This window comes from Watersipora subatra, chromosome 10, assembly GCF_963576615.1.
Source record: "Watersipora subatra chromosome 10, tzWatSuba1.1, whole genome shotgun sequence".
Taxonomy (NCBI): Eukaryota; Metazoa; Bryozoa; class Gymnolaemata; order Cheilostomatida; family Watersiporidae; genus Watersipora; species Watersipora subatra.
The window spans coordinates 10,160,705-10,172,974 of record NC_088717.1 but is presented as its reverse complement, the minus strand read 5'-3'; positions in this window follow the sequence as shown (position 1 = coordinate 10,172,974).

Below are 12,270 nucleotides of genomic sequence, written 5' to 3'. Positions count from 1 at the left end.
TTAATTTTACCAAATTATGTCCAAGTCTATGAAGTGATTTGCTAAAAATTCTTCAATCAAATTCTTCAAATAATTCTTCACTAATCATCGATGTTTCGCATCCTTTAATCAGGAGAAAACAACTTCTAATAGCTATTACCATTGACATTACAATTGCTTCTCATAGAAACTTGTGTTATCATTAACTGTCTTCCGTATCTGAATACGACCTACGATGAACCACACCTCTCCATTGACCACGATTTCTGCTTAAAGATTGCCAGCTAATAAACTAGCTAGCAAACTGTCTACTCTACCAGTTATCAATTTTTTACAAAATACTAGATGTCAAAAGTCTCTCATAGACTTCTAAATAAATGTTAAACTGTGGCGATTAGCATACTCTCTGACTGCGTTTATGACAGGAATCTAACAAAAAGCATATAAATCTATCTTATACTAACTTGTTTGTTTGGCGGTGGTCGATGGCAACCAAGACCACACACAAACAGAATATGCAGACGGCTCCTCCAATAACTCCCATGGTGTAAGTTGATTTCCACATCAGACCACCAGAGAGTTCCCCAGACTACATATATAGCAAGTATGCTGGGATTACTAGTCCAGCAAAGTGGTCATGGCTGACAGACAGTACAATTAGAGGAAGTACATTTACAGCTTGGTGCATTAGCGCCATCAACAATTTCTACTTGCAATAAGCTAAGAGTTTTGCTTCAATTTATACATGTAATTTAGTGCTGAATATATATTATAGTATTGATCAATGACAATTTTGATGCAAAAATTTGTCGTATGTCTAGGATAGACTAAAAAATTGTATTTAAGTTCATTGACCCGACTTGTACTTTTCTGTACTACTGTGGTGAACGCCGGGCCATGACTTTCTTATTCCTATAACTACTCCTAAATATATATCTCGCATGTTGTGTCGCTCTTTTTATTGTATCGTTAATAACTTGTTCGTTTATACTGTATTGCTATTATGTTTTGCCTTCGTTTCTGTTGTATCGTTATTGTAATGTTTCTTTATTATAACTATGCCAACACATTAACGATTCCATTTATTTTTATTGTTAGTCGGTTTCCTTACCCGATTCCATTATCTGCAATGGGAAGATAAATGTATACAAAGGGAACGCGCTCGATAACAGAGCAGAGCAGTAGTCGCAAGCTCCTCGACTAATGGATTTTCCTTAATAAATAAAGCGAATGAAAAGCCATACTTATTCTCTCTTCTTTATGCAACATTCTAGACAGTGCCCAAGTCAAAGGTCGGCAAATTCATTTACACTACCTATACACTTATAGCTATCTACTTTTACTGGATGACTAGCTTCAACTGGATGACTAGCTTCAACTGGATGACTAGCTTCAACTGGGCAACTAGCTTCAACTGGATGACTAGCTTCAACTGGATGACTAGCTTCAACTGGATGACTAGCTTCAACTGGGCAACTAGCTTCAACTGGATGACTAGCTTCAACTGGACGACTAGCTTCAACTGGACATCTAGTTTCAACTGGACAACTAGCTTCAACTAGACGACTAGTTTCAACTGGACGACTAGCTTCCACTGGACAACTAGCTTCAACTGAATGACTAGCTTCGACTGGATGACTAGCTTCAACTGGGCGACTAGCTCTAACTGGACGACTAGCTTCCACTGGACGACTAGCTCCAACTGGACGACTAGCTTCCACTGGACGACTAGCTTCAAATGGATGACTAGCTTCAACTAGATGACTAGCTTCAACTGGATGACTAGCTTTGACTGGACGACTAGCTTCATCAAGTTCAAGCAGTTTCATGATATATAAAAATTAAAAGTACCTATTCTGACAACTCTATGAGCAGTATTCCTATCAGTTGTTACAGTGATCTGCAACCCTTTTTAATTCCTTTAAGATACAAATTTTCTAACTGATGATATTAAACTTGAGCATATAAGTTACTGTACATTCAAATTGTTTGCTTACGACATTTTTTAAAGAAAAGCAAACAAAAGGATGAAGGTAAAAAGTTAAACAAAAAATGTATACAATTTAAGTTAGTTTAAAATTCACCTGTCTAAGCTAGAGCAAGTTAAGATAGATATTAACTTTATTACCACTGGTCAAGGCTGTTCAAAGTAAATTAGACCATAAGACAAAAATTAATAAATAATAGTAAAGGAAAATTATGAGTATTTAAAAAAATTCTTTTTAAATAACGCTGTTCTATAAGGTGGATTGGCCAGGTGTAGGTGTCTGGTACAAGGTGTAGTGAATTTTATGGGGAAGTTAGAATGTAGTGGATGGTCAGGCAGGTTAAAGATATGATCTGAATATTTAGACTGCAAACATCTAATAAAACAGTTAAGGCTGCTATCTCTATCATCACCTTTCCCTCTGAACCCGCTCATCACAGATCGACACTTCCATTTGCCTGTCTCTAAGGCTAAGTAATAATAAAAACATTTTCTAGTAAATATTCGTTTTATTAATTTAGTTTCTTTAAATACAATATAGTTTTTGTTTATTTCATTTAATTTTTAATGTGTTCTGTACAGTTTTATAGAATAGATTAGTTTTAATGCATATAAAATTACATACAGTATTATTTATTAAGGTCCTTACTCGTTACTCCTTACTTTATTAGTCGTCCTCACTTGTATGATAGATTAGAGTGCAAGGTTCTATAAAATAATTTGATTCAAAGTACAACGGTTTCAATATATGAAGCAGGTGTTTTACTGAGTCATCCTTCCAAGTAGAAGTTTGACTGAATTAGCAGAAGTATTTTCTATAGAAAATATCACTTTGTGATTAATGATGACACGCGACAAGTGAAACAAAATTTCATAATGTAGTGAGTACTTCATCTCACCCCTACTGCTGATTTTGTGTGATTTAACTTCTCGCAGTAGTGGCAGCGTTGATCCAGGCAGATGCTACATGCATTTCAATGATGGACGCCACTCACCTGCCTACAGAGACCATTTTCTGTGTCTCGAAGTGATTTTTTTGCGCAGTAACATTTTTTTCTATCTCCGGACTCGCTGGCACATATCATGTCCAAGCTGATGTAGTGACACTGTATGTCTTTATCGCAAAGAGCTGCATTGCATGAAAGATACAGTGATATGAGATAAATTAACTGCCTTTAGCACAAAGAGGATCAGAACAAGAAGATTTAGCGGGGGCAGCTATAGACAGCTCGTACAATACTTCTATCAAGCGAGACACATGGCTAGGAATTAGCAATAAATGACATTGTAAGTAAATGTGATGCTAAATTAGTTGAGGGAGTTACAGGATAAGGTTAAGATACAATTAGGTATAACTGAAACAAATCGAGAGTTGTGGACGCTTGTCCTATGAATTGTTTAATGTAAAAATTTTCCGTCTGTTTTCTGAGAAAACATGACATGGGTAGATTTCTTTTTTGGTTTTGGTTGGTCTGCTAAAAAAATTGTGTTGATTGTAATGACAAAAAATTAATATTTTAGCTCTAGTCGTTCAATACAAAGTTATATGTTATAAACCAATGACATAATTTAAAAAACCTAACTATTTATGTTTTGAGGAAAGGCCCTTTTGTAAACTGAACGTGAACTGGAATGCACTTAATGATTAACTTGAGGTTTAATTGGACAGTGTTGGAGAAAACGTAAGCTAATCAAAAGTGGAAACATTAGATTCGGCAGGTTTCACTGGTCTAAGAAACTTTGTAGTCAAAAATAGCATATAATCTCATGCTCAAATCAAATGGGCAAATTTGTGACTTGTGTGAGAAGTAGGTTTCTTATTCCAGCACCAATTCTTACAAAACTCATGTTTTGTTAAAAATCATCATAAATTTTAATTTTGTGATGATTTCTAACAATACTTTGTTAAAAATCATCACAAAATTTTATGATAATTTCGAAAAGTATGTTGTGATATAACTTTATAATGTAAGCTGGAAAAATGAATGTACACGCATTTCCTACAAGCCTCACAACCTGATGTACAAACAGGAAAAACAGCTGTTACAAAAATTCTAAAAGTCAGGTGGGAAATCCCAGAATTTCAAGTGTGGATTTTCCAACAGTTATTTGAAATCGACAACTCCCAACTAATCTAGCCCTAACAGAAGTTGAGGAACTATGCTAAGTGCAACCTAGCATCAGACTATAATCACATTTTTGCTTCTGAATAGTTGACGACCTACCGTGTGCCTTCATGCATTGCTCTTGCCTCACACCCTGTACAATGGTAGAGTTTCTAGTATAGCCTGGGTTACACACACATGTCCCATTAGCGCAGCGAGAGAAGAGCTGTTTCTCACAGTCGGCATCACCAAGGCAGCTTGAGGCCAAGAATGGATAGTACGGATTTACTGTAAAAACAATCTTTGATAAACTTTATACCTCATCTCAGCTTTTTCAATCAAACATGTACTTGAACTTTTGACCTATTATAACCATCATGGGTTACAAAGGATTTACACCGATAAAGACGTCGTCAAGAAATCAACTGCATTTAGTCAACAACGCTAACAATCATCTGAATAGGCTTAGCCTGAGATCCAGTCTACGCTAAATAGTGATTGGCTAAACAAAACCATAACAAGCTGCTTAGATAATGTCAGCCTGCGCACAGGTGAAACTAAAGGTGTACCAGAAAGGTTTGTTGGAGTTGTCTTTCCACTGAGAGAGTTAGAGTTGAAAAGGCTTCTAGTCTCGTTACGTTTGTGCAAACCAACTCAAACTCCTGCTATATAAAATAGGTCACCGTTTTAGCCAATGGAATACAACATCGATATCCATTCATTTCGCTTGTATTTTAGGCACCATTAACATTTTGTGATGTGATTGGTCAATTCCATGTTGTTCTTGGTCAATGACGGCTGTCAGAAGCAAACAAACGTAGTATAGAACATTTCAATGATCTTGTTCTACGACAAAGCTGTTTTTGCAACTGTTTTTGTATTTTCCCATACTGTTTTTTTGGTTGCTTCCACCTGACTTCGTCGGCGTGGAGGCAACTCTGACAAGTCATCCTGGAATAGACCAACTCACACGCTGTTTTGCCTTTAGTATAGATTTTTTTACTGACCTTCACATTTGTGCTGTAGCCTTGTTACAAGTTCTGCATTTGTAGACTGTGAGCAAACCAGCCAATTGTAATCACACGGATTGGGGTCACAGCGCCCAAACACTGTACATTGAGGACCCTAACAAAACATAATAACATAAAATTACATAAATCTCATAGCCTTGTGTGGTCTGAACAACTGGTTGGAGTTTAATGCCTGAAAAAAAACTAGTGGAGACAAAAAGGATCTCCAACCTTGAATTAAGCCATTTGCCGGCAATTGGTGTTGATGCCATTTAAAGCACTTGGGTAAAACACTGATATTTAAAGCCTGGTTCACACTGTATCGCTGTACGTTGGCGTTGTCCTTTTGGCGTTCATCGTCGACTATGTGCACTGGAGACCGATAGCATCGACAAAATAATGCGGATACGTCGGGAAAGTTTGCAGTTGTCAAACATTTAGTTGTTACGGGCTTCTTCGCGCTATGCTGGTTGTTTAAATAAATATTATTTAAACAACCAGCATAGCGTATTTTAAAGAATGTGATGAATATGACCAAAGTTACTCATCACTACAGCCAGTTGGGAGTCTGGAGGATAGAATTTATGCCAGTAGACCTGAATGATCAGAGTTCAAATCTCGTGTGAAGCGGAATTTTTATTCCAAAAAGCTTAACCCTATAACTGAACACACCCCACCAAGCATCAGACAAATAAAAACATTATATATAACTACATAGATAGATTACACTGAAATGATTGGATATAGTGCTTTTGTCAACAATCAAGGTACCCTAGCTGGAAGCAATGAGTATACCTATACTATTACAATAGAATATACTACAACTTCACAATATTATAAAACACTCAAGATGATAATCAACATTGAAACAACCTCAGGCAAGTCAGTGAATAAATATGACTTACTTTATGGAGCTCATCGCATTTACACTTGTCTTTTTCACACTTTCCGTTATAACAGCTGAGCTTATCAGACGAACAAGTGCTCTTTGGTGTAGGAGGTAATATGGACACTCTCCCTCCATTCTCTGCCAAAGATTTAGACTGAACTTGTTAGCAAAATAATCAATAACAAAGCTAAAATAATATAAAAATATAATAAAATAATTTATTCAAAATAAATAATGTAATAAAAACTGCAGCAGAAAGTCTTGTATTACTGCAGTGCTTAGATGATTTATGAAGAGTTTTTGTAACAAAACACAACATTAGTTATCATTATAAATCAGTGACTGTGTCCAGATAACTTCACACATCGAAACAGGAAAATAGATGATCTATTAAATATAAAATGTATACCTGCCTTCACTCGTGCATTTGAAGCGGAGCAGCAAAACGGTTATCTTGGCATCAAGGTCGGCAGCGAGTTGAAAGATACTGGCATGTTCGTCTTGAGATAGCACGAGTTCTATAATATTATTGCTGCTGACTTGGAGCCTCTGGTAAGTCCTGTAGCTAGAGAGAATAAAGATGGCCTCATCATTCCTATAGACAGCTCATTGAGAGGGGAGATAATTTGTTACAAGCTAAAATCTAGGTTGACATTTCGTGAAAAATAAAGAAAGATTGCTTCTATGTTTTACGGTTTCTCTAAAATGTTAAGCAGGTAAGGTTTCTCAATGCTGATAAATAGGTAAGGTTTCTTTATAACATTAATCAGGTAAGGTTTCTCTATACTGCTAAACAGGTAAGGCTTTTTAATACTGCTAAATAGGTAAGGTATCTCAATGCACTTAAACAACTATGCTTCCTCAGTACTGTTAAACAAGTAAGCTTCCTCAGTACTGTTAAACAGGTAAGGTTTCTTTACATTGTTAAATAGATAAGGTTTCTTTTTATGTGGAGCAAGTAAGGTTTCTGAATATCACTAAACAGGTAAGATTTCTCAGTTAATAGTTGTAGCTACAACAAGACTGACTGCGCAGAAACCAAACTGAAAATTTCAGAAAGACAGATAAAACAGCTAAAGTTTGTTATGCGTGACTCAAACGGATCAAGCGCCGGTATTCTCAGCAAGTAAATGATGTTAGTAATGAGAATCAAGGAAAATTACCGCTGCTATTAAAAAATCGTTTAATTAAATTCACTTTAAAGATTTTTATCTAATAAAAAGTAACATCATAATCTGATAATCTTTTGTTCTAATCTCTAGCTATGCCAGTTTTAAATGAATGAGCAATGTGAATACACCAGCGAACGAAGAGATAACATGGGAATTGACGAGCGATGTGTTACAAGTGCCCAAGGGACCTTTTTGACAGAAAGGGGGCAAACACAGGTAACATGGGAACTGACGAGCGATGTGTTACAAGTGCCCAAAGGACCTTTTTGACAGAAAGGGGGCAAACACAGGTTTAGACGTGATAAAGTTGATTTATACAGATAATCAGCATGTTCAAAGTGCTAAACTCTGTTAAGTATTTGCTGTTTAACAAACCAAAGTGAAAAGTCATCTCTTCAAAAATTTCAACTCCGTGTTTACAAAAATGTCTACATGTTTTAACTCAAATTTTCTAAAATATGACCTTTAGTTTTGGGCTCGTCAGTTACACCCACTAGCAATAAGTAATTGTCCAATCAAACTTGAGCTTCAGGTGTGCCAAAGTGAACTTGACCGCAGCTGGTTAGTTTTCAGCTTTTTGCTTTTAGCCCTGTCTCAAAACTTAGGTTTCCTGCGACAGAAGACTTCTGTTTGATTTGCCAACCTTTTTAGCTCCCCGAGGATTAACGTCTGCTAAACTATACTAAGACTCACAAGGTGTTAGGAGAAAGTGTTATATAATGTACGTGATGGTCATCATCTCCGTGGTCTTCTTTTAGTTGGAAAGTAGCGAGGAAAGGCTGAGGTACGTTATTCAGTGAGTGGCACCTACTTTTGGAGAGATCCACAACAAACTTGATGTTAAAACTGGTTGGCACTCCTGTTTGCTCGATCTGATACGGAACAAGAGAATATGGAGCCGACAACTCTTCGTCTACAACTAAAATGAATGTTCTATGTTATTACGAGCCGGCACACGTTATTACTAGTTAAAACATTACTAGTTTGTTAAAAGTTGGGCTTTCAATTCGACAATGTGACTGGCCGAGGAAACCATGCCATGGAGTATGAGAAATGGAAAAGATGGCTTTGCTAGATGAAATGAATAAAGTTAGTTGGTAATAAAAAGAGATCAAGCAAAAGGATATGCAGGAATTGATGCAGGAATTAGTAGTAAATGTGCTTCCGGAGAAATGAACAATAGAAAATAAAGAAGAGAGAAGGAGAAACAGGAAAAGAGAAAAAAATGAGAAGAGAATAGTCGTAAGAAACAAATAGAGTGAGAAAATGGGAAAAGATAGTGAGGGAGAAGAGAGGAAGAAAAAAAGAAGGAAAGGAAGAAGGGGGGGAGGTTTAGAGAAGGAAGAGAGGAGAAGAAAATAAGGAGAGAAATAAAAAAAGGGAGGGAGGGCAAAGAATGAACGAGGGAAAGAGAGAAATATAGAAGGAGAAGAAAGAGAGAAGTTTACAGAAAGTAACTAAATGAAGAGGAGAGAAATAAAGAGGAGGAAAGCAAAAGAAAAACCATGTAATGAGGTAAAATTCACAGAAATTCAGCAGAATTGGTGGCAAAAAGTCTAACCAGTGTAATACAAACTGACAAGCAGTTGCAAGTCTAACCCGTGTGATACAAACTGTCAAGCAGTAGCAAGTCTAACCAGTGTAATACAAACTGACAAGCAGTTGCAAGTCTAACCAGTGTGATACAAACTGTCAAGCAGTAGCAAGTCTAACCAGTGTAATACAAACTGACAAGCAGTAGCGAGTCTAACCAGTGTAGGCAAACTGACAAGCAGTAGCAAGTCTAACCCGTGTGATACAAACTGTCAAGCAGTAGCAAGTCTAACCAGTGCGATACAAACTGACAAGCAGTAGCAAGTCTAACCAGTGTAATGCAAGCTGACAAGACGCAGTTTTCTCACTGACGATGTCAAATCAAATGTTCGAGTGGTGCCCTGCTCGATGTCATAAGACCTGGCTTCCTCATACACGAGACTGGAAACACTCCCGTGGCTCTTTACAGCAAAGCTGATTGGTTCATATCTTGTAACTGATGAGTATATAATCCAGCCCAAGTAGAAATGGGCATCACTGTCAGGGTCAATAGATGGACATCCAATCCGGTTGCATGGAATTATCAGCTTTCCGGTCATTTCATTCTACAAGGCAATTGTATAAACAATACTGGTTTTAGCTTTGTCACTTACTCAAAGTATTGTTTAAACCAGATGACACTTAACGAATCATCAGACACACAACTCAGTACAATCATTCTAACCAAACTAATCAATCAATAACGGCGTTTTAAACATTTACAATGACAAATAGCACAACAACTTTTGGCTGATCTGTTACTAAGTGCAATTTTATATCACTGCAAGTATGCAGCCTCATGAATCCAAGATTATATTAGCCACAGGGAACGGCTGCAAATATAGCAATGCAGCTAAATCAAAGGAATACTCATTTTGAGTTAAAAGGCAAAGGTATTCGCAGCCTTGAAGGTTGACTTGCAACAACATTCACATTACAGTTATTTGGTATCAAAAGATTCACCATGTCTTACTATGCCGTGTTGTAGGTGCAAAGTATGTGGAAATGTGATTACAAACTCTTAAAAGCTCAAAAATGAACAGTTATTCGCCACCTTCACGAAACTGCCGTAGATTAGAATCCCTTTCCAAAACACCTCAAATGGGACGTAGCTGAACTCGATGGCTTCTGTTTACACTTTCTTGCAACCTCATTAGTTGAAATATTTTCACAAATATACTCCATGCATTCAATAAAACCATGTCTAATGTCTTTACGCGTCTATTTCATCATCATTGTAATGCTATCATTTTGAGCACTGATATCTCAAAACCCACTGTAAAAATCTGTTTAACTTTTTAACCTTAGTTCGAAGGAGTGCGTATCACGCTCTGATAAACATGACAAGCCTGTTGGTCACCTGTAATAGTCGAAAAATGCTACAGAAATTATTTGCACTGTTTGGCAGGAAGTATGGGTCACATGATCAGATTACGACTAGACGATTAGACCAAGCCAAAACAAAACTGTAAAGTAGCGAGCATCTGTATTTGATACGGGCTTTTTTGGTAAAACCCGAAGCGTTTATCGTAAACTAGTGCTACGAGAAGTTTTATATTGAGTCTTTTCTTGGCCTTTCAATTCATGTGAGAACATCACGTGTCAAACAATAACCAAATCGTTTGACTACGTCAGAGAAATAAATTGATTCCGATCTACGGCGGTTTTGTGATGGCAGTGATTAACCGTTCATTTTTGAGCTTTTAGGAGCTTGTAATCACATTTCCACATATTTTGCACCTACAACACAACAGAGTAATACATAGTGAATCTTTTGATACCAAATAACTGTAAAGTGAATTTTGTTGCAAGTCAACCTTTAGAAACAGAAATATCAGCTACTTCTGTATACAGCCATCTTGTGCTGTATTTCAGTGTCTCTTTCTGCTGGTCAACTTTTACAATACAAAGAAAAATGTAAAATTGATTTCTTCTTGTTTACTCTAAAAAAAACTTTCTTTCTCAATATTAATTACAAATTTCTCTCAATACTAAAGAATGATTTCGAAAACATCCATAAAACCCACCCACAAAAATTCATCCTTGCCAGGTCTAACTATCAGCTTGTAAGATAATGTCAGCAGAACATCTGAGTCAAGTTCAAAATCTTCATATAGCTTGTTTGACTTCCAGAAGACAAGGGCAAAGTGGAAATCAGAGATTAGCAAGTTTAGAACATTCAGTGGATCAGGTACCATTACCTCTATTCGGTCTATCTAAAGTGAAACACAGGTTTTGTGCTAAGAGAACCATAGGAGATAACTTCTGCCCAACCTAGCTAATGTGAAACACTGCGATAAACGTTGTGACCTATTGACCTGAGAATCAAAATAAGTTTTCAATTACCTATATGCCTGATAATGACTAAAGTCAAACCACCCTTGCAGCTAGTAGAACAGCGGTAGCAAAAAAGGGAACTACTATAAATTGGTGAGAGACTTTCATCTTACAAGATTTGTTATTTCATAGCAATCAAAATGGAAACTTTAAAGGTTCACTTGCAACAAAATTCCCATTACAGTTATTTGGTATCAAAAGATTCACCATGTTTTACTCTGTTGTGTTTTAGGTGCAAAATATGTGGAAAGGTGATTACAAGCTCTTAAAAGCTAAAAAACGAACAGAAAATCGCAGCCACACGAGACCGCCGTAGTTTGGATTCCCTTTCCAAAACGGCTCAAATGTGATGTAGTTGTGAGAGATGGTTCCTGTTTACACTTTCTTGCAGCCTTATTCGTCGAAGTATTTTTACTAATATACTTTACGCATTCAATAAAACTATGTCTATTGTTCTTACGCGTCTGTTTTATCGTCATCGTAATGCTGTCACTTTTAGCAGTGATATCCTATAACTTACCGTAAAAATTCGTTTAATTTTTTAGCCTCTGCTTGAAGAAGTACATATCATTGTCTGATAATCATGACGAGCCTGTTGGTCACTTGTGATAATCAAAAAATGCTGCAGAAATTATTTTCGAAGTATTGGGTCACATGATCAGATTACGACTTGACGATTGATTAATGCCGAAACAAAACTGTAAAGTAGCAAGCATCTATATTTGATACGGGGTCTTCGGTGAAACCCGAAGTGTTTGTCATAAACTAGTACTACGATACGTTCTATATTGAGCTTTGCATTGGCCTATCAATTCACGTGAGAACATAAGTGACAAGACGATAACCAAATTTCGTGGTTACATCATCGAAATAAAGAGATTCCAATCTACGGCGGCTTTTCGTTTTTGAGCTTTTAAGAGCTTGTAATCACATTTCCACATATTTGGCACTTACAACACAACAGAGTAAGACATGGTGAATCTTTTGACACCAAATAACTGTAATGTGAATTTTGTTGCAATTCAACCTTTAAGCAATTTGCACCTACAACAAAGTCAAGTGTTAATAAGTATACAGTCATATCTTGAGATACGAGTGCGGCAACACACAAGAGATTTGAGCATACGAGACAGTTCTCGATGCGGCCATCATACTAATGACCGAGTATGAAAGCAGCGTCATTCGGTCAATCTTGTCAGAGCAGTCTGAAGAAGTTTTA